This window comes from Octodon degus, unplaced genomic scaffold, assembly GCF_000260255.1.
Source record: "Octodon degus isolate 3935 unplaced genomic scaffold, OctDeg1.0 scaffold00018, whole genome shotgun sequence".
Taxonomy (NCBI): Eukaryota; Metazoa; Chordata; class Mammalia; order Rodentia; family Octodontidae; genus Octodon; species Octodon degus.
The window spans coordinates 16,867,464-16,889,959 of record NW_004524594.1 but is presented as its reverse complement, the minus strand read 5'-3'; the positions used below and the strand labels follow the sequence as shown (position 1 = coordinate 16,889,959).

The 22,496-nt window shown below is 45.5% G+C and overlaps 1 protein-coding gene across 3 annotated transcripts in view; it reads right to left on the bottom strand.

Moving 5' to 3' along the window:
• Kcnq1 (potassium voltage-gated channel subfamily Q member 1) overlaps nt 1-22,496 on the bottom strand; it is a 339,994-nt gene that overhangs the window by 292,132 nt on the left and 25,366 nt on the right. The window lies entirely within an intron of this gene.

Sequence of the window (22,496 nt, the reverse complement as noted above, 5' to 3'; positions counted from 1 at the left end):
AGGGTGACAGGACTTGGTTAAACCATTCCCCAGACACCCAAAAGCTGGCTGCACAGGATGTCTGTGCCTGGCCAGGCCACTGGCCCACAGGGGTTTTAGAAACAAGCATCAGGAAGTGCCAACTGTCACTCTCATTAAGCCTTTGGCAGCTCAAGTCTCAGAATACAACACACTCTCCTGAGCTTGCCCGCCAAGCCTGCCATGGCCCAGTCTCTTCCTCTCCAAGGGCCCGCCGTGAGAAACCCAAGCTACAGCCCACCCCAGCTTCCATCCCTGCTGCCTCCCATCCAGAAAGTGTTGGCTGCGTCCTTGACAACAGGCTAGGCTCTTGGGATGCCGTGACAGGCAACGCAAATGTGGGGAGGGCAATAATGAACTAAGAAAACATTCACAAAGCAACACTTCACAGGAGAAGCCAAAGGTGAGGACACGAAGGGCAGTAGGGCAGGGGGGTTGGGCTTGAAGCCATGTCAGGGGAAGTTGGGGCAGATATTTCAGGCAGAGAAAACTGTCTCCTACTTGCGAATCCTTGAGGCCAGGTGGTAAAAGCGGAGTAGAGGGAGAACCATCACCAACGGGAAGGGAGGCCATGCAGGAATAGCTCACAGGCCAGGGCATGGTGTCTACGAGCACAGGCCACTTAAGATGCAGAGGGGTCTGTTCTAGAATCTTCCATCCAGGGAGCCACTGAAATGCCTGATCTGGGCCCCAGAGACAACCACCTGGGAGGAAGCAGAGGCAGTGCTTCACCTTCCACGGACACCTACCACAGTGGCAGGACAAAGCCAATAAGCCTCTGGCCATCTGCAAGCAGAGTCAGCTACCTGGATGTATCCACAGGGAGGGCACTGTGGCAGGTATGTCCCCTGCTATCAAGTGTTGCTCAAGCTAGCCTGCCCTCATGCCCCTTGTGTGCCCTGCCACAGGGGCTACCTGCACTTGCCACCACTCGGCCTTGCCAGTAGCCACGGAGCTCCCCTTCTGCAGGAAGCCCTCTTCTTGCTCTGTCCCAGGGCCTGTCTCCTGGCCTAGATCCAGAACTGGCAGCAGAAGACAGAGAGACAAAGCAGAACAAAGGGACAAAAGGACAGCTGGGAATGGAAGCACCAATGTGTTTGGTCACCACCATCCCAGAACCCTGGGCCCAGAGCTGCTACTTCCTGCCTGCATCCAGAATGGCTGAGCACATCCTGTAGGTAATCACCCCTTGCGCAGGACACAGGCTTCTCCCAGACCACTGAATGCCTCTGAGGCTCACAGAGTAGGCTTCCAGCCACTGGCCATTTATCAGAGCCACAGGCACCCGGGCTGGTCTCAGGAAGGACAGGACTTGTCTGGCTACAGGTTGCAGGAGTGCAGAGATGCTGAACTTGAACACAGAGGGGTGGCCATGGTGATGTCCAAGGGAGAGGCCTTAGGGCCCCACCAGTCCCTCCACGAAGCCACCCCTTATGAAATGTGTGACAGTAAAAACTGAAATTCTATCTCATGAAATAGCAAATAACCTTTAAACATTAGCTTCGTGTAGTGCAAATGTAGTCCTTCCTCTGTAACCTCAAGCGTACAATCAAGAGCATGTGCAATGCCAACTTCAAGAACTATTTCACCAGGAGCACCACCTGTCCAGGGAGCTTTCGCAGATCCCTCAGTCCAATCCTAAACAGACCCTGCACACACTTGCTGGATGTTGGGCACGTCCCTCTAGGCCCTCGTACCACCAAGGCTCTGCTTTCTTGGTGAACTTACAGGTGCTGCTGTGTTTTGGTTTTTTTGGGGGAAGTACAGCAAATTGAATTCGGGATCTCATGCTTACCAGGCAGGTGCTGTGCCACTAAGCTATATCTCCAGCTGAGCTTCAATTTTTTTGCCCCAAAGGCTTGATGTTAAAAGCTTGGTCTCCAGTATGGCAGTATTGGGAGGTGGTAGAACATTCAGGAAATGGGGCCTTGTGAGAGTAAGGTAGGTCCCTGAGTGCAGGGAGGATTTGGGGATGATATCTTGCCTCACCACAGGCCCAAAGGCATGGTGACAAGTGACCATGGACCGACATCCCTGCAGCCACAAGCCAAAGTTACTTTTACATCTTTTGCATTGTTTACCTTGCTTTGTCAGAGGGAGAGGTGCCTGGCACAGGTGTCTCCAACACTCACAAGGAGGAACAGTGTGCATCTGGTATCTGGGCAGGGAAGGGGTACCGATTCCACGGGGCCTGCCCCTGCCCACATCAGGCCTTTTGTGAAACCAGGTGAAACAGTGCCTCCCTTTCTAAAAAGCTTAGTTCAATACCCATCCCTGTTATACAGTTTCCATAGTGGAAGCCAAGATGGTCATGGCCATCATCAAGGGTTTTCCTGGGGTCTCTGAGCAACAATACAAAAGCCACGTCACCCAGGATCCCTGTAATCCAAGAGGCCCAGGTGCTAACCTCCCCTGGTCCCAAGTCAGATAGGACAGAGCCGTTCCCAATGCTCTGAAGGCCCCATGTGTCAAATTATGTGACAGCATCTGCAAACCTCAGCCCTGGCAACAGCAGCCTGGGAACAAGAGAGTCCAGACTTATGGGAGAGTAGAGGTGGCTGCTGACCCCTTGCAGGGCCCAGGAAAGTCTATGGGGCCCACTTGGGGTATCTGAGATGGCAGGCTGCAGGTCTGAGCCCTGGTTTCACTGACACCCAGCTCCCAAGGAGTCCTGACCCCACTCACCAAGCCCAGAGGCCAGTCTGAAACCCCTCAGGAACACTTGACACTAGGAACCCCTTGTTCTTCCCCAGCACCCTGTCAAGGTTCCAGGACAGTCACATTTCTGGGAGCCTTTGGAGAGGGCTGCGTGGCCTTGGCCCCTGCCTTGCACTCTGCCCATTCCCAAGGAGACCCTTCTAGCACCTTCCTCTCATGTCCTCTATGCATCGACACCCACTGACCCAGGATCCCATCCCCCACCTGCAGATATCACTGCCTTCCAGGGGTCTCCCCAAACCGGCTCACACATATTCTCAAAAGGACATGTCCCAGGCTGGGCACCTTCCACCATAAATGGAAAGCACATTCTATAGGTGCTGAGGAAAATACCTTCGAAGCTTTCTCCACCACTGCTCTCCCCACCTGTGGTCTGTGATTTACCTCCAAGCCGCTTTGTGTCTCATGACAGTCCCTGACTTCTCACCTGCCTGGAGCCAACCATCCCCTACACACACACACACACACACACACTCTCCTCCCAGGAACAGCCTATCAAGTGTCTCCCCATCCTGCCTTGTGTCCCCAAACCTCTGGTCCATTGGGAACAGGGAGCCCATAAAGCAAGAAATGTGGATGAACACTGAAGGAGGGTCGCCTTGGAGAACACAACGGAGCAGTGGTTTGGGGGGGGGCGTGGCAGGTGCTCCTCGCACCTGAGCCCTGACCTTACAGCCCAGCCACCCTACTCCTGGGCTCTATGCTGAAACCATACCTCCAGTCACACAAACAGATTACAGGCCATACTCAGCAACTCTGTTGCTACAGCACAGATACGTACATCTGCAAGGTTATATTTTGCAACGTTATTTGGCACTGCAAAATGTTAGGAACTGGAAATGCCTATACCAGAGGAGAGGAGCTGAGTTTCACAGTGTATCCACACCCCAAGCCCGTGGCCATGGTTCACAGTCCATTAGGAACAGGGCTGCCTAACAGGTGGACAGTAGGCAAGTGAGCAAAGCTTTATATGCCATTACAGCTGCTGCTCTTCATCCTGCCAGACCCATGACTCCACCAGATTCTCACAGGAGCGAGAACCCTAGAATGAACTGCACACCTGAGGGATCTAGGCTGCTCACTCCTTATGAGAATCCAAGGCCTGATAACCTAAGGTACAGCTGAGGCAGTGATGCTAACACTGGGGAATGCAATCACATATTGCAAACATATATTAATAAAATAAAGACACTAAAATAATCCTCCTCCTTTAGTCTAAAGAAAACTGCCTTCCATGAAACCAGACCCTGGTGCAAAACAGATTAGGAGTCACTGCAGTAAAGTGCCAGGTGACCACAAGAAAGAACACAGAAGTTCCTGACCATCTCATATGGAATGATCTGTGAAGTGAGAAAAGCAAATAGAAAATGGGTATCTATAGCCTCCTGGACAAATGGGGCCGTGAAAACTAGATGTCCACACACAAAAGACTGAAGCTGGACCCTTACCTCACACCCTATACTTGATGAACTAAAAATGGAGCAAAGACCCAAATGAAAGACAAAAGAGTTAACACTTACAAGAAAATATAGGGCCAGAGCTTCATGCCCTTAAATTTGGCAATGAATTCTTTGATACAGCACCAAGGGCACAGGCAACTAAAGGGGGAAAAATAAACAGATAAACTGGATTTCAGAAAAACGTTTACATTTTGTGCCTCAAAAGACAGAACCAGCACCAGCAAAATAGATAAATGCAACCCAGCTGTGTGCTGCCTATGCGGTTTGCTTTAGCTCCAAAGACACAAAGAGTACACAAAGGTGAAGGGATGGAAAAAGACATCGCATGCCAATGGTCACCAAATGAGAACAGGGCTGGCTTTATTAATGTGATGCAAAACAGACTTTCAGTTGTTTAGGTGGGCAAGAGACAAAGAAGAACATTATTAAGAAGCAGTTCATGGGGCTGGTGAGATGGCTCAATGGTCTAAAGCACCTACTTAGAACAAGCTTAGCAAAGCACAGGGACCGCGGTTCAATCCCCCAGCACCACATGCCAGCCAGCCCCGCCCCCTGGTGGGCTGAGCTGGTCACACACACACACACACACACACACAAATAAAATTTTTTTAAAAAAGAAGCAGTTCAATGCAGCAAGAAGATATAAGTATAAGCATTTATATACCTAAGGCAGCCTATCAAATTTATGAAGCAACAAGCTGGAGAGTTGTAGGGAGTAACAATGCTACAATCATGGCAGGAAATGTCTACTACTGCTAGCATGGCCCCATGGAAGAACAGCAATAAAGAAGCTAACTGGGGAAACACGGGACAGAACACAACAAACCAAACAGATTTAACAGGCATACACAGAACATCCTATTCAACAACAACATACACATTTTTCACAAGAGCACACAGGACCACTTCAAGGATAGACCTACATTAGGTCACAGGCTGTCTTGGTTACTTTTCTCTCATTGCTGGGACAAAACAGCTGACACCAAAATTAAAGAAGAAAAGGTTTAGCTCAGTTTGTGGAGGCTTCAGGCCATATTCAACTAGATTCAAGGCACAATGGCACCTGGTAGAGGGCAAGAGTTCACAGTAGTGGAAGACAACAAAGCCAGCAAGAGCAGTGCAAAGAGCAGCCCCGTTCCCTTCTTTATACTGTATGCAAGCTATATACCCCAGGATGGGTGCAGCACTTACACCCCTAATCCCAGCATTGGACCATGAACCAATCACAAATTCTAGAGGTCCATCCCAAGATGGCATGAGACACTGTGGGGGACATCTAGACACAAACCATAGCACAAGTTAAATCTCAACAGATTTATTTAATCAGCCATCCAGCCATCCATCCACTCATTCGTTCATTCATTTGGTACAGGGTCTTGTTACACAGCTTGGACTTGTAGTGATCCTCCTGTCTCAGCCTCCGCAGCACTGGGATTACAGATGTGTGCATCACACCCGCTTTTGGTGGCCAGAACAGCACTCCCAGGGTTCCTGGGAGAACATTTGGTACTGAGGATTAAACCCAGGTCCTTGAATTTGCCAGTCACTTAGACTTCCAAGCTATCTCCCCAGCCCAGAGTTAAAGAGATTATACAAAGAATCTTCTCTGACTACAATGGGATAACATTAACTCAATCACAAAAAACAACTAGGAAGGGCCTGGGAGATAGCTCAGTAGAATAGGTGCTTGCTTGGCAAGCACAAGGGCCTGAGTTCAATCCCCAGTTCCACCAAAAAAAAAAAAAAAAAAAAAAAAAAGCCAACTAGGAAATTCACAAATTTGCAAAAATGAAACAGCACTATTTCAATTAGTAGATCAAAGAAAAAAATCAGAAGAGATTAAAAAATACTTCAATACAAATAAAAAAATGAAAGCCCAAAATACCTGCAGATTTTTTTGTATACAAAGATTCTTTGTATGACCACAAAAATCCACTGTTTTAATACACTAAAAATGAACAACCCAAAAAAAGAAGCTAATAAAACATCTCTATTTATAAGTGTTGAAGAGATTCTTAGCAATTGTTCTTATTCAAAGGAGCTGAAACATCTGTGCAATAAACACTGTGAAATATTACTAAAGGAAACTTAAAGGGCCAGCTAGATAGCTCAGTGGACTAAAGTGCCTGCTTAGGCAGAGCGCAGTGGCATGGGTTCAATCCCTGGATACCTTCTGGCCCCAACCCCTGGGGTGCAATGAGATGGCGACTGAGACTGGGCATGGTGGTGCGTGACTGTACTGAGGATTAAACCCAGGTCCTTGAATTTGCCAGGCACTTAGACTTCCAAGCTATCTCCCCAGCCCAGAGTTAAAGAGATTATACAAAGAATCTTCTCTGACTACAATGGGATAACATTAACTCAATAACAAAAAACAACTAGGAAGGGCCCGGGAGAGGATGAGAGCAGGAGAATCACTATGAGACCAATCTACATAGTGAGACCCTGTAGCCCCTGTATACCCTGTTCTAAATACATAAAAAGAAACTTAAAAAGACATGAATAGAAATACAGTCCATGCTCACAGATCCAAGACATAATACTGTTGAAATATCAATGGACCCGGTATTACCTACAGATTCAAATGCAATTCCTATCAAAATCTCAATCATGTTTTTTTGTGTGTGTGTAAGTATGAAGACTTCTCCTTTGTATGGGATATCAAGAGCCCTCAAATATTCAAAATGATATTGAAAAATAAGAAGGCTAAAGACTTAGCATTGCCTAATTTCTAGCTTAATACATCCAAGTACCGTGGCACACACTACTCAGGAGGCTGAGGCAGGAGGAAGACAGTAAGGCAAGGACAGTCTTTAAAACATATGACACAAGGAAAGCTGAATATCTACAGACAAAAGAACAAAGTTGGACCCTGACCTCACAGCATATATGAAGTTAATTCAAAATGTAACAATGATCTAAATGTAAGACCTAAAACTATAAAATACTTAGAAGAAAACATAGGGCCAAAATGTCATGTTATTGAACTTGACAGTGATTTCTGAGATACGGCACCAAAGTCACAGGCAACAATGAAAACAAAGTAGACAATTCAGGCTCTATAAAAGTTGTGGGCATCAAAAGACAAAATCAACAGAACAAAAGGACAATCGAGAGTGGGAGAGGATACTTGGAAATCATATTCCTGGTAAGGGATTGATATCCGGGCTGTACAGAGAATTTCTAAAAACACTAACCACCAAACTGCCAGATTTCTAAAATGAGCAAAACATTGAAGTAAGTCTTTCTCCATAGAACTTTTACAGGTGGCAGTTAAATATAGGAAAAGATGTACACCATTATTAACCATCAAGAAATGCAAATCAAAACTACAATGAGCTATTACCTCACACCCAATAGGATGCTGCTATAAAAGAAACAGAAAATAGGTAGTGTTGAGGAGGATGTGAACACACTGGGACTGAGCTGCTTTATCAATAGAGATTTAAAATGGTGCAGTCACTGTGGAAAACAAAATGATGTTTCCTTTTTAAAAAAATCAAAAATAGAATTACTGTATGAACTGTATGATCGAGCAATACCCTTTCTGGGTAAAGTCCCCAAAGAATTGAAGCAGGGTCTCAAAGAACTGCTGAATATGTACATCTACACCAGCCTTAGGCACTGTTGCTAAAACACAGAAGCAACTCATGTGTTCCCCCACAAATATATAAATAAAATATGGCACAAACACATAACAGAAGTATTCATCCTTCCAAAGGAACGGGATTTTGCAATCTGCTAAAACATGGATGGACTTTGACGATAGTTGTGTTCAGTGAACTAAGCCTGTCACAAAAGGCCAAACACTGTGTGATGCCATTGCCAGAAAGTCTCCACGGTCATCCGGCCCACAGAGACAGATGGGGATCTTAGGATGGGGGCCTGAGGGCCTGGAGAGGGAAACAGGGAGACGATGTTTAGTGGGGACAGAGCTTCAGTCTGGGGAGGTGAGGAAATTGGGGAGATGAAGATGGTGATGGACGAAGAAGAAAGCGAATGTGTTTAATGTCCCTGATTTGTGCCCTTGAACATGGCTAAGATGGGAAACATCATGCTGTGTGTATTTTATCATAATTTTTTTTAAAAAAGTTTCCCTGGGCAAGGAGGAGGGGATGTGGGAAGACACGAGCTCCCTGGTGCCAGAGGACCATAGTGAAGATAAGCTACCTGGATGAGTCTAAGCCTGTGTAGGGCATGGGGGCGGGGGGCCAATGCCCATATCTGAGGACATCTCTGTAGAAGCTCACATCCCCTCACCCACCCCTAAGGAGCAAGCACTGAGCAGAGTGCTTACTGAGTGAACCAGGTGAAAATGACCAGTCACTGACACACAGAGGTCATGCAGCCCTCCCCTGGGCTTCTGGGACCCCACTACCCTTGCTCCACCGGTGTGTTTGCCAGAAAACACATGATCTCACATCGATCTAATCGTGACAGCCCATCAGACAAACCTAGACTGAGGGTCACTCTATGGAACTCACCCAACCCGTCCAAATGCCTGTACTCCTCATCCAAAATGCCAAGGTCACAGGAGACAGAAAATGACTGATACACTGTCACAAGCCACGGACACAGAGATGCGAAGTCAAATGCGATATGTGGTCATGGAACAGAACATTCCAGAAAACAGCAGGGTTCAAATAAAGTCTGTGGTTTTGTTAACGGAGACGCTCTGATGCCAACGTGCCCTGGTGGTGATGTGAGATCTGACTACTCGGATCAGCTGGGTTAGGGATCTGTGTACCGGGTAAAGGCTCTGTCTGTACTGTTTTGGAGCTTTTCAGAAAGTCTAAAATTATTAAATACAGAGGCAAAGAAAAAGATCTTGTCATTCATGATCAAGCCCTCATTTTTTTTCTCGTGCTGGAATTACAGCGCTGTGACCAGGTCCTACCACCATAGTACCCTGCTGTACCTCTCTAGCCCCACCTCCTGCTGCTCCTCACAGGTGCTAAACACATGCCTACCACTGGGCCTTTGCATGTGCTGTTCCCTCACCCAAACATAGGCCTTTTAGAGGCAGGCATGGCCCACTTCCTCAACTGCCTCAGGTCTCTGTTGAAATGCCATCAGTCCCTGGTCACCCTCCAAAGGATACCCTATCACACTCCCCCTCCCCATTCCTGCCTCTGTAGTATACCTTCTTTGGGCCTAAACCCTGCCGAGTACCTTGCATGCTTGTTCACCTCTCTACATATTCTCTGGAACACCATTTCCAGGAAGGCAACACTCCTACCTCACTACTTCACAGTTTCCAAAAGACCCAATTTCACATGCATGCCTGGTGGGTGGGCAGCAGAGTGGACAAAACACGGCCACGATGCACAGAGGTCAGAACAAAGGCAAGCACCTTTCATGGCGGAGAGGAAACGCGGCTTCTGCCTCATCAAAGTGGCAAGGTGTTTTTATGACAATTCCCAGCTTCAGAGAGGGCGGGGAACGTGAGTGACGTCTGGCATATGCAGGAGAAGCACTCAGCAAGGAAGCCCTTCCTGGAAGACGGTTGGGCTGAGGGTGCCAGAGCCATAAAAACGTGGGAACCCTTTGATCCTGCAGGCCTCCTGCAAGCAAGATCCAAGGGAACAGTCCTGGGCTCCAGACAGAGCTGATGAACAAGGATCTGCATCATGGTTCTATTTATAATAACAAATTAGGAAATAACCCAGGTGTCAACATCTGAGAGAGTTAAATAAGTCATGTTTGGCAAAACAGTGGAAACACGAGACAGCCACTAGCCTTTCACATTCAGAAGAACAATGTGAGAAATACCCAAAATAAAAAAGGTATCCCTGAGTTCCCTAGTTCACCCCAACTTTTTGCACAAATTTGTACATCCAAGTACACATACTCTCTGCGCTATGAATAACCCACCACTCTGGGGTCAGCTCCTTTCACTCTGAAATGACACAAGCCAAGAACTCTCATCATTCCCATTTCATAGATGAAGAAACTGACACCCAAAAGAGCTAAGCCTGTAGCAGATGGCCACGCGGTGAGTGGGGAACAGTCTCGCTGCAGACCCACAGCTCAGCCCTGAGCCCACTGCGGGTGCCTGACTGCTCCCAGATGCGCATGCGCATAGCAGTGAGAAAAAACGTCATCTTCCTCCCACCCCTACATCTCCCCCCCCCTCTCTCTACCCCCCCCCCCCACTCGCCTAGAAGAAAGGCTGGAAGAGAACTGATAGCGAACATCTCTGGCTTTCGGTACAGCAATTTCATTTGCTTTCTCCTTTGAAATTTCCAAATGTTCTCTGGTCCCATTTCTGTGTTTTGTGATCAGATACTATGTTCCTGATTCGGGCAAGGAGGTAATCAGGAGTGATTCCAGCAAGGATTAGAATCCTTGTGTGATTCTGTTAGAAAGCGACACAGTGCATCCTGTCTGTCTCAGAAGGATACATCGTCTACTCCTGTAGTTAAGAGACCAACCCAAAAGGACTGTGGCAACTGGGTCTCTAGCTTTCATGCTGTTTCATCTCAAACTTGCAGAGAAATGGTAAGAAAACGGAACTCCTGAATGGGCTTTGCCCAGACTCTGTGTGCCTCCCCCAGCCCCTCTCCACGTTCCAAGTTTTTCGTGTCTGCCTGTGATTAGGTTGGAGGCCCAAGCCCTGTTCTCTGGGAGGAGCATGGACGTCTCTCCTCCACAACCGGACAGCACAGGGTCACACCCAGGAAACTTCACATTGATACAATGTACTTCTCTAGCTCATGCCCACATCCCAATGCCAATAGACACAACTATCACTAACTACAGTGACTTTCCTGAGCTGGGACTTAGTCCAGGGTCACAGACCACTCATTGTTCTGTTTCTCCTTCCTTTTGCCCTTGCACAATTCCTCATCTCTCTGTAAGTGTCCTGGTTGGTCCCTTTGTTAGCTTCCTCCATATAGATGACCTGATGCTCCTTGTGAGAGCTAAGGTGTGGGACTGCAGGTACAAAGGGACTCTGGGTCATCCTCTTGGGGCTCATGAAGTTGCTGGGCCCTGTTCCTGGTTAGCTAACTTGGTGAAGAGGTCTTCTCCTGGACAGCTGCTCTGTTCCCTTGGTAACTGCAGTAGTTGTGGGATGAGCTCTTCATTCTCTGTACCATTTACTTGTGGCTGGTGTCAGGATGCCTGTGTACTGTGTGGATCCCTGCGTTGTGGCTTCTAGTCTGTGGTCACTATGCCATGCTGTGCACGGGTTCAGCCTATTACTTGGTTGCAGATTTTCATATCTCCATTTATACACACAAGCAACCTGTAGCTTTCTCCTACCACTCCCACTAGCTAGGCTTTTGCGTAGGCGCTGTGTTTACCTGTGGGCCAGGCAGCTTGCCCACTGAACCACTCATGTGAGCTGGCCACAAACAGCATCCCGTTTCACCAGGGGAAGGACCTGGGTCACCTGGCCTAGCAGTTTTTCCAGGAAAGAGATCTAGATGAGGGAAGATTTTTTTATCTATTTTTTTTTTTTATTTAAAATGTTCAGCCATGCAAGGTGAATAGGGACACAAGGTCAGTACTTGGGTCCCGCCACTTTGCTGGGTGTCATTATCCCAGACCACCCCTGAGCCACCTCACTTTCAGATGTACTCAAACTGCATGCAGGTCCTTGGACGGTGGTCAACTTGGTTCCATACTTGCTGAAATTTTCTGTAATAATCAACCATTTCACCACTTTTTTCAAAGTTTTTAGAATACAAATTCAAAAATAACTGCAAAATTTTTTCTAAATCTGTAGCACAATGCCTTCTTATGTTTAATATTTAGATACTTTAGGATTTTCCTTGATTGGAATTTTTTTCCCATCAAAGAACCAACAAGCAGCTCCTGAAAAGAACTATCCATTTTGTTGTTTTGCTTCCTGCTATTTTCTATTTTATTTATTTCTAATTTTTGAATTCCTTGGTGTGAACTTTTAAACTTAGTTACCTAATTTACATTTTCCTTTAAAATTAAAGTACAGGCCGGGTGTGGTGGCACACACTTGTATCCCCAGTACTTGGGAGGCTGAGGCAGGAGGATCACCATGAGTTGGAGGCCAGCCTAAGCTATATAGTGAGTTCAATGCCAGCTTGACTACATAGTGAGACCCTGTGTCTCAAACAACACCACACACACACACACACACACAAAAATTATATATATATATATATATATATATATAGCTATGAATTTGCTTGAAAGATATATACACATCCCTGTAATTTTTATATCTAACATATATAATAATGTTTATTCCCATTCTTTTTTCTTTCTTTTCTTTTAATGTATTTAGTTGTTGAAGGGTCTCACTATGAAGCTTGGACTCATGGTGATCCTCCTGCTTTCAGCCTCCCCAGTGCTGAGCTTACAGGTGTGCCCCACTATGCCTGGACTCTGGCCAGCTCAGCCTACCCGGGTGCTGGCATGTGATGGGGGATTGAAGCATAGTCCCTGCGCACTTGCCTAAGCTTACCTAATCAAGTGCTTTAGACCGCGGAGCTATCTCACTGGCCCTTAATTACTTATCCTCAGACAAATTATTTGTTTTCTTGATCTATCAAAAACTGGGTGAAGTGATTACAGGTTTTCTTTTTTCCTCTGCATCTTAAGTGCTTTTATTTCATTGTCTTCCATGAAAGTTACAATTTTATAACTGATTGTTCTCAGCAATTTAAATTGCCCTCTTTGGGGCTAGGGATATAGCTGGACAGCATAAGCACCTGCCTGGCAAGTGCAAGGTCCTAAGTTCAACCCCTGGTACTGCAAAAATAAATAAATAAAATAAAATAAATTGCCTTCTTTACCCTCGTTGAGATGAAAGCAGAACTTCTGCTATCTGTGGGTGTGTGTAGCCAGTCTTTTGGTGTCATACCTGGTTTGGTCATGAACATAAGCAACATATATTGAGTTCTTCTTCTTCTTTTTTTTTAATCTAGAGATAAGAAACTGGCCCTGAGGAAGGGAACTCCCAGTCCGGAAAGTGTGACAGGCACGTGGAGAGAGCCCTTGCAGGAAGTCTGTCATCTAGGCCGGAGATGGGCTTGAGCACTCATGTCCGCAGCAGTGTGACTCACAAGACACAAAAGGTGTAACAAGTCCCAGTGTCCACAAGACGACGAGTAGACAAACAGAAAATGGAGAGTCCACATAGCGGGTTATCATTCACCCTAAAGGGGAATCAAACTCAAACACATGCCCACGATGGACCCTGAAAGCTGCACTGGGAGAGAAACTCAATGGGCCCAAAGGCCACACAGTTCATGACTCTGCTAACATGAAACACCCAGAACAGACACACACAGGCAGGTAGCAGCTTCCTGGCTGTCCAGGCCTAGAAGACTGGGAGAGTGCCTGTCATGGTGCTGGAAATGTTCCAGAATAGAAAGAGGTAACAGGTATACATTCTCGATGTACTAAATACCACTTAAAATGGTTGAAATAGAAAATGGTTTATGTCTATTTTACCACAAAAATGTGTTGATGTGTATACATATCTAGTCTCCAAAGCCACCACCATCGGTTTCCACTGGCTCTGCCCCTTACTAGCTGTATACCCCAAGCCTCAGTTTCCCATGAGAGGTTCATGGAGAGCTCTGGTGAGGCCACTATGAGCAAATCTGTATACATGTAGTACCTGAGACAGAGCGCCCACACTGTCACGACCTACAACAATCCATCCCAGCCATGAATACTCCTTCCCAGGACCTAACTGAGACTCCACCAGCCACATCCCTGAGCAAGCATCCATGCCCCACAGCACTAGAACTCAGATAGGAAGTGGCCCTCCAAGACCCTGTCTCCCCATTCTGCTCTCTGGGAAGGGCCCAACCCTACCTGGCCCCATGTTCCTCAAGACTCTGGATGGACTGACTTGTTCCTAACAAAACATCCCTCATGTCAGTCTCCACTGTAGACCCACAGTGGGCACCCCACATCCCTGATACCCATTCTGGGCTCCCTGGGCCCTGCCATACTTTTCTTCTGAGTTTATGGCTGCAAAGGTAGGAACAGTAACAAAACTCATCGGCATCTATGGGCTGGCCCTCAACACAGGGTAACCTACACACCTCATCCATATAGCTGCACATTAGCCACACAGAACCATCCACCTGCATTGCACTGCAAGTGGGCCCTTCAGACAGAACCACCTAGACAAGCTGAAGTAGTTGCAAGTGACATGGGTGCAGCCGATACAGGTGGAACTCCATTCCTCACTCTTCCTAGAAGGGGGGGAACCTCAGAAGCCAGAGCTAGGGAGGGGCAAGAGGCCCCCAGGGAGGCCTACACCCACTCAATCACATTGAGATGTTCTCTGCTGGCACCTGTCCCAATGCCAGGGAGCTAAGGGGAGCTGACACTTGGCCAGGAACCTGGCACTCCTCTAATAAGCAGGGGGTGACAGAGAAGGTGTGGCTCTCCCATGTACCCCAAACAAGGAACGAGGGCTGGCCAAGGCCACATAGCAGGCAGGAAGCCCAAGTCACCAACTGGTGCTCCATCCTTGGGCATCCCCACCCACACTTTCATGTTGCCGACGACTCAGAAAGTCTTGGCATGGAACTTTCTCCTCCAGTCACTCTTTGGACTTCAGCCAGGGACACAGCCAGGACCCCTGCCCAGCTCCCAATGCAGTGGGATGATGACTCTTCCCTGGATACAGATGCTTTACCTCAAGATACATGGTCCATCTGGGGCTCAAGTCCCTTCAAGCGCTGTCTCCAGAAGTGAGGTATGCACATACATGCACATGCATACACGCATACAGGCATGCACATGCACACACACCCCAAGAGGCCATGAAGCTGCTCTGTTGAGAACCCAGAGCTAGGGCCATGGGCCTTCTGAGTCCCAGGAATGCGCTGTGGGATGGCCCGAGATAGACTCTGGGTGCTTGTGAGTTTGCCAGCACTGTGGTGGACAGTTGGAGCTAACGGCTCGTGCTGTCAGAGCCTAGACTCATTGGCTGGTGCTGAGGACAACAGTGGGGGGGGGGGTGCCAGGGGTACAACCAAAGGCAGGAAGAGGGTAAAAGGAGGGGCAGAAAAGGGAAGCAGAAGCCATGGCATTTGGGATGCAACCCTGTCCACTCCCACTTGAAAACAACACTGGGTCCTGCTGATAAATGATTCACTCCCAGCATCGGGTCCTCCTAAGCCTTAACCACTGGGAGACTGAGATGGTAAAGTGATAAGGGACAATGTGAGAATATGGGCCCCCAAGAGAGAGGCGGAGGGCCAGGGGTGAGAGGAAGGCCTTCCTACCATGGGGCAGGAACTATCAGCACTCAAGAGGCAAAAAGGAGACCCCTTCCCATCTGTACCTCAGGGCAGATCTCGAAATGAGCTCACAAGGGGGCAAAGGCTTCCGCATAAAATCTGGAATTACCACGTTTCTAGACAAAGACAGAAAATCTATGCGTCCTTTGGAGACAGGGTTTTGCTATACAGCTCAGGCTGGCCTTGAACTTGATACATGGCCCAGGTTGGCCTTGAACTCATGGTGGCCCTCCTGCCTCAGCCTCCAGAGTGCTGTGATTATAGACATGTGCCACCATGCCCAGCCAGCAAAGATTTCTTAGATACAGCACCAAAAGCACCCACCATACAGTAATTCGATAAGTTGGACTTTGTTAAAATTAAAACTTTGGGGTTTTGAAAGACATGACTAAGAGCAAAAGGATGAACCACAGACTAGGGAAAATCTTCAAGGAACATATGTTTGATAAAGGAGTTGACCTCAAAATAACATTATGAAACATACGTAGAATATAATAATGAACTCTAAACTCACCAGTAAGAAAGCAAACAACACCGATAAGAGAGCAAACAACCCAAGTTTTCTCAAGGAACAAAAGATATGAACAGACATCACCAAAGAAGATATATGCATAGCAAATAAGCAGCTAAAAGGTTACCCTACCTACTTAGTCACTGGGGAAAAGCTGAACACCACCATACTGACACATCTCTGTAGGTACATTAGGTTGCCTAAAATTTAAAGCCACCACATCAAGTGCTGACAGAGGACAGCAACTGGACCTCTCACCTGGGCAGTGGCTGAATGCGTGTGGCCACTGTAGAAGGTTTCCTGTTTGGCAGGTTTCCTGGAAAACTAAACCAATATCCACCTTCTGACCCAGTCATTATATCCCTAGATATTAAACCCAGAAAAATGAAAGGATTTGTCCTGAGACTTTTATGCAAACTCCTAGCAGCTTCATTTGTAAGGTTCTAAACACAAAGTGCCAACAAACGCATGCAAAAACAATCTGGAGTCCCATCTGTACAATAGGATACCACTTGGCAAAAAGGAAAAGCATGACTGATGCATACAGCAAAAAGGATGCTCAAAGTACAGTAATGCTTCACTGAACAACAGTACACCAAAGAATTTGATAACCTAGAAAAAATGGCCAAGTTCCTAGACATATGTACTTACCCAGACTAAATCATAAGGAAATAGAACACATGAACATATCAATAATGAGTAATGAGATTGAATCAATAATAAAAAGTCTCTCCATGTACCAACTCTTAATAGATGTAATCATTATGTACTACAAACATGTAGTAAAAAATAATTCATTTTTAAAACAAACAAAGATAAGCCTGGGACCAGATGGCTTTATTTCTGAGTTTTGCCAATACTCAAAGAAAAGCACCAATTCTTCTAAAACAGTTTCGAAGGGCCAGCCAGATAGCTCAGTGGATTAAAGCACCTGCTTAGGTAGAGTACAGGGGCTGGGATTTTGATCCCTGGCCTGCTGTGCTGGTCCTGCCCCGAGGCACACTGAGATGGAGAATGAGACTTGGCATGGTGGCATGCGCCTGTAATCCCAGCACTTGGGAGGCTGCAAACAAGGGGATCACTATGAGTCCAGCTTGTGTAGTGGGACCCTGTAGACCCTGTACTAAATACATTAAAAAAAAAAAAAAAAAGACAAAACAGTTTTGAAAGACAGAAAGATTCCAAACTCATTTTATGAAACCAGAAAAAGATACAAAACAAAACTGTAAGTCAATATCTTTGGTGAACATGAACATAAACATAAACATAAACTCCTACAGAAAATACTAGAAAGTCAAATCAAAGAACACATAACGTCAATTACAGTATTTACCATGGTAAAATGGGATTTGTCTCAAGGACATAAAGATGGTTTCACATATATGCAAATCAGTAAACAGGGTACAATTTATTTACAAAAGAAAGAACAAAAAAATCATGTGATCCTCTCAATAGTTAGAAAAGTCGTTGATAAAATTCAACATTTCTTTTGAACTCACTGCGGAGCCCAGATTGGCCTTGAACTCATGATCCTCCTGCATCAGCATCCCAACTATTGGGATTACAAGTATGTGCCACCAAACCTGGATAAAAATTCAACATCTCTGATCTATAAAATCCCTGTACAAATGAGGTCTAGAGGGAATGCACCTAACTATAATAAAGGCCTCTTATACTAAGCCAATAGCTAACACACTAAACAAAATGCCATAAGTTTTCTTTTAAGACCTGGAACAAGATAAGGACAACCACTTTCACCACTTAGCACAGTACTGGAAGATCTAGCCAGAGCAATCATGCAGGAGCAAGTGATAAGGGCAATTCAAATAGGAAATGAGGAAGACGAATTGTCATTGTTTGTAGATATGTTATCTTATACCGTGAGAACACCGAAGACCACACACACACACACACACACACACACACCTAACCTATCCAACAAAGTTATAGGATATAAAGTCACCATACAAAAATCAGTAGTGGGGGCTGGGGAGATGGCTCAGTGGAATAAGCACTTCCCTGGCAAGTGCAAAGGCCTGAGTTCAATCCCTGGTTCCGCAAAAAAAAAAAAAAAAAAAAAAAAAAATCAGTAGTGTTGCTCTATGCCAATAGTGAATTATCTAAAACAGAAATCAAGAAAGCAACTCCGTGTACAACAGCTACAAAAAATAAAACATCTAGGAACTGTTTTAGCCAAAGAAGTAAATTTTTTAAAAAAAAAAAATCTCTACAACAAAAACTGTAAGACCCTGATGAAAGAAACTGAGGTTACAATGCATACACAAGATAGCTAAGGCAAATGTACTGCCCATTTCTGTTAGCTTACTGAAGGAATAGTTAATGCTTATATTGTTTGATCAACTTTGCAAGTCTATGTCTTGTCATCGGAACAACTACTTTGAAGATAATGCACAATAACCATTGTAAGTTCTTGTCCTCTTGTTCTGAAATTCTGCACCATTTTTTCTATATCATTTGTTTTTTCTCTCTTTAAAATAAAACTTACATAAAGATACAAATAAACTAAAAGTAAAATGATAGAAAAAAAAAAAAAGAAATTGAGGATACCAAATATTGGAAAGCTAGCCCACGTTCATGGATTGGCAAGTCAATATTGTGAAATATCCATCCTGCCCAAGGAGACTTACTGATGCAATGCGCGCTCTATCAGAACACCAATGACGTGCTTCACAGAAACAGAAACCACTCCTAAAATTTATACGGAACCAGAAAGCACTCTGAAGAGCAAAAGAAGTTGGCAGCAAAAAGAAGTGGGCAGTATCACAGTATCTGACTTTCCGCTACAAAGTTACAGTAATCCAAACAGCAAGGTCTTGACATTAAAAACAGACACCTAGACCAGTGGAACAGAACAGACAGCCTAGAAGCAAATCCAGGCATCTATAGGTGTCTGATTTTCAATAAAGATGCTAAGAGCGTAAGCTGGATAAAGGGCAGTTTTCTTTCCCAGATAAACGGTGCTGGTAAATCAAATCTATACATGCACAAGAATTAAACTAGACTCTTATCTTTCACAAGATAAGAAAAAAAAATCAACCCAAATGGATTGAAACCTTAAATGTGAGACCAGAAGCCATGAATCTAGTAGAAGAAAGCCCAGGGAAATGCCTCCGGAAATGGAGATGGGTATGGATTATTTAGATAAGACCTCAAAAGTACAGGAAACAAAAGCAAAAAATAGATAAATGGGATTACATCAAACTAAAGAGCTGTGTAGCAAAGGAAATAATCAGAGTGAAGTTATAACCTACAAAATGGGAGAAACTATTTGCAAACTATAAATCTAACAACTGGTTAATATCCAGAATGTATAAGATACTCAGTAGCAAAATAAATAAGTGATTCAATGAAGAGAGACCTAAATAGACATTTCTCAAATAAGACATATAAATGGCCAACAGGTGTTTAAGAAAATGCTTAACACCACTAATCAGTGGGGAAATACAAATCAAAGCCACAATAAGATATCACCTCCTTCCAGTAAGCGTAGCTATTATCGAAAAGACTAAGATAAGTGTTGGCAAGGATTTGAAATGCACACTGTTGGTAGGAGCATAGACAAGTACAGCCATTATGGAAAACACTAGGAAAGTTCCTTTAAAAAATTAAAAATGGAGCTATTTTATGATCCCGTAAACTCCCTGCTTGCTAAAGGGGATAGAAGGAGTACAGTGAGGAGATACCTGCACTCTGTGTTCATCGCTGTGCTCGCTGTTCACAATAGCCAAGAAGTGGGAACGGTTTAAGAGTCCATTGACTAAGGAGTGGACAAAGAATTACACACAATGGAGCACTGTAAGCCTTAATAACTAAAATCCTGTGTTTTGCCATAACGTGGATGAACTAGAGATCATTATACTAAGTGAAATAAGCCAGGCACAGAGAGACAGGCACTGTATGAGCTCACTCCATATATGAAGGCTAAAACATTGAGCTGATAGAAGTCAAGAGCAGAATGGTGGCTGCCACAGAGCTGGGAGAGTGGGAGAGGGAGATGGGATGGGGAGAGGCTGGGCAGTGGGCGCGAAGTTAGAGTTAGAAGCAAGATGTTCTGGGGCGCCATCATACAGCAGGGCGACTACAGATAACAATGATGCATTGTATACTTTATTTTTTTTTAGATAAAAAGTAGGATATATTTATAATGAAGTTTTCAAGTGTTATTTCAAGATTAACCCTGTACAAATGGCATATACATTTAAGAAATTACAATATTTGCTAGGGAATTTTTTTTTTAAACACCAAACATTTTTGTGGTTAATGCTACTTTAACCATATCAATTAACCTTCTAACAATATATTACAAAAGAACACAAACAGCTTAAAAATTCCTGTTTTCTCCACAAAACAGACACAAGCAATCTAGTAACAGCACACCGGGACTGATCAGTAACTTTAGCACTTCATTTCATAGGGGACTGGACCTCCCTCCCTCTTCCTTCTAACTTGCAATAGTAAGTATTACTTTCGATTTTCCTAGTAAATCAGGGATGGGGGGAATAGAGATTTAAAGACCTCATCTCTCCTAGCGGAGTCTGCAGCATTAGGACCTCAGATGGGAAACGCATCCCAGGAAGACCGCCACAGGTGGTGCCAATCCTCAACAAGGCCGCAGACGCGGAGCCTCTGTTCCGAGGAGACGGCAGCAACCTCGCCCTGAGGCCTGGCAAGCATCTTCCAGACACCATGGCTGACTCCACGTGACACTGGCATGCACATCTGTGTGCTTTAAAAAGCTAGAAGAAGGGGCCGGCCAGCTAGCTCAGCGGACTCAAGTGTCTGCTTAGGCAGAGGACAGGTGCTGGGGTTCAGTCTCCATCACCACGAGCCATGCCGGACCCGGACCCGCGCCCGGGGGGGCGCTGAGACAGCAACTGCGACTGCCCGTGGTGGCACATGCCTATAATCCCAGCACTTGGGAGGCTGAAAACAAGAGGATCACTATGAGTTTGATCTACATAGTTAGACCCTGTACTAAATACATTAAAAAAAAAATGCTGGAAAAGAGAATGTTTAAATTTGCACCATAAGGAAATTCCTATGAACGTTTAGCCAGATGTGGCAGCACATGCCTGTAAGGACACCATTTCCACAAACTGAGTCAGGAAGATCACAAGTTTGAACCCAGCTTGGTCAAGTTAGTGAAATTCTGTTTTAAAAAGAGAGAGGAGTGCTGACGAGATAGCTCGGCAGACTAAGCGCCTACTCAGGCAATAGCAGGGACCAGAGTTCGATCCCCGGCACTACATGCCGCGCCAGCCCCGCTGTGTAATCTCAGCTCTGGGGAGCCTGAAAACAGGAGGACCACTACGAGTCTCAGCTGCAGTGTGAGATCCTGTACCAAATAAGATTTAAAAAAATGAGGGGGATGTAGCTCAGTGCAGGTCTTGGGTTTAATCCCTAGAACCAAAACATACAAGTTTAAACAGATATATTTCACCTGATTTGAATATTATACAATAGATTTATCAAACTATGAGATATCTCAATATATACAGTGTCATATTGTTACATATCAGCTTATAAATAAAGTATAGGCAGGCATGGTGACACATGCCTATAATCCTGGGATTTGCGAGATTGAGGCAAGAGGATTGCCACGAGTTCAAGGCAAGCCTGGGTTACACAGTGAGTTCAAGGCCAGCCTGAACTGCATAGCAAGACGCTATCTTACGGAAGGAAGGCAGGCAGGCAGGCAGGCAGGCAGGCAGGCAGGCAGGCAAGCAAGTGAGCAAGAGAGAAAAGAAAAGAAAAAAATTTTTTTTAATTTTTAAAAAGAACTAAAAATTGTTCCTAAAGAACACAGACAAAAAGAATTTACCGCATGATTCTGTTTATATAAAGTTTTCCAAACACAAACCAGTATGTAGGGGCCAACCGCAGACCATGGTCATCCAGCTGAGGGGTGCAGGACACTGGGGTAACAGGCTGCTTTGTCCTGACAGTTTCACAGCTGTTTGCACATATCACAGTTGATCAAATGTCTACCTTAGTTGCATGCTACGTGTTGCTTATTAATTATGCCTCAAAAAAGCTGCTTCACAAAAAAATAAGAAGCCTATTCTGGGAGGGATCTTTGGTAACTGGGATGGCAAAGGGTTGCACAGCCTCCAGGAGCCTGGCAGCACTACCGCCACTCCCTCCCTCTCTCCCAGGCACAAGCCTGAGGGAGTCTCAGCCTGCCTCTGGAGGAACTGCTGGCATTGTCCTTACCTTGCGGATGAGAAAGGAACTACCCCAGGGGGCTGGGGAGATGGCTCAGTGGCTTAAGTGCCTGCCTGGCAAGGACAAGGTCCTGAGTTCAATCTCCTGAGTTCAATCTCCAGTACAAAAAAAAAAAAAAGAAAAAGAAAAAGAAACTACCTCAGATGGCTCCCAAGACCACAGCTCTTGGCAGAAACACGAGTCTGTTTCCTGAGGTTGTGTCTGACTTCCGGTGGCTTCTCAGCTAATCCTCCAGCCACACATTCCCTGCAAAAGCCGGAGTCGAGCCAACTCCCCCATCCCCACTGATCC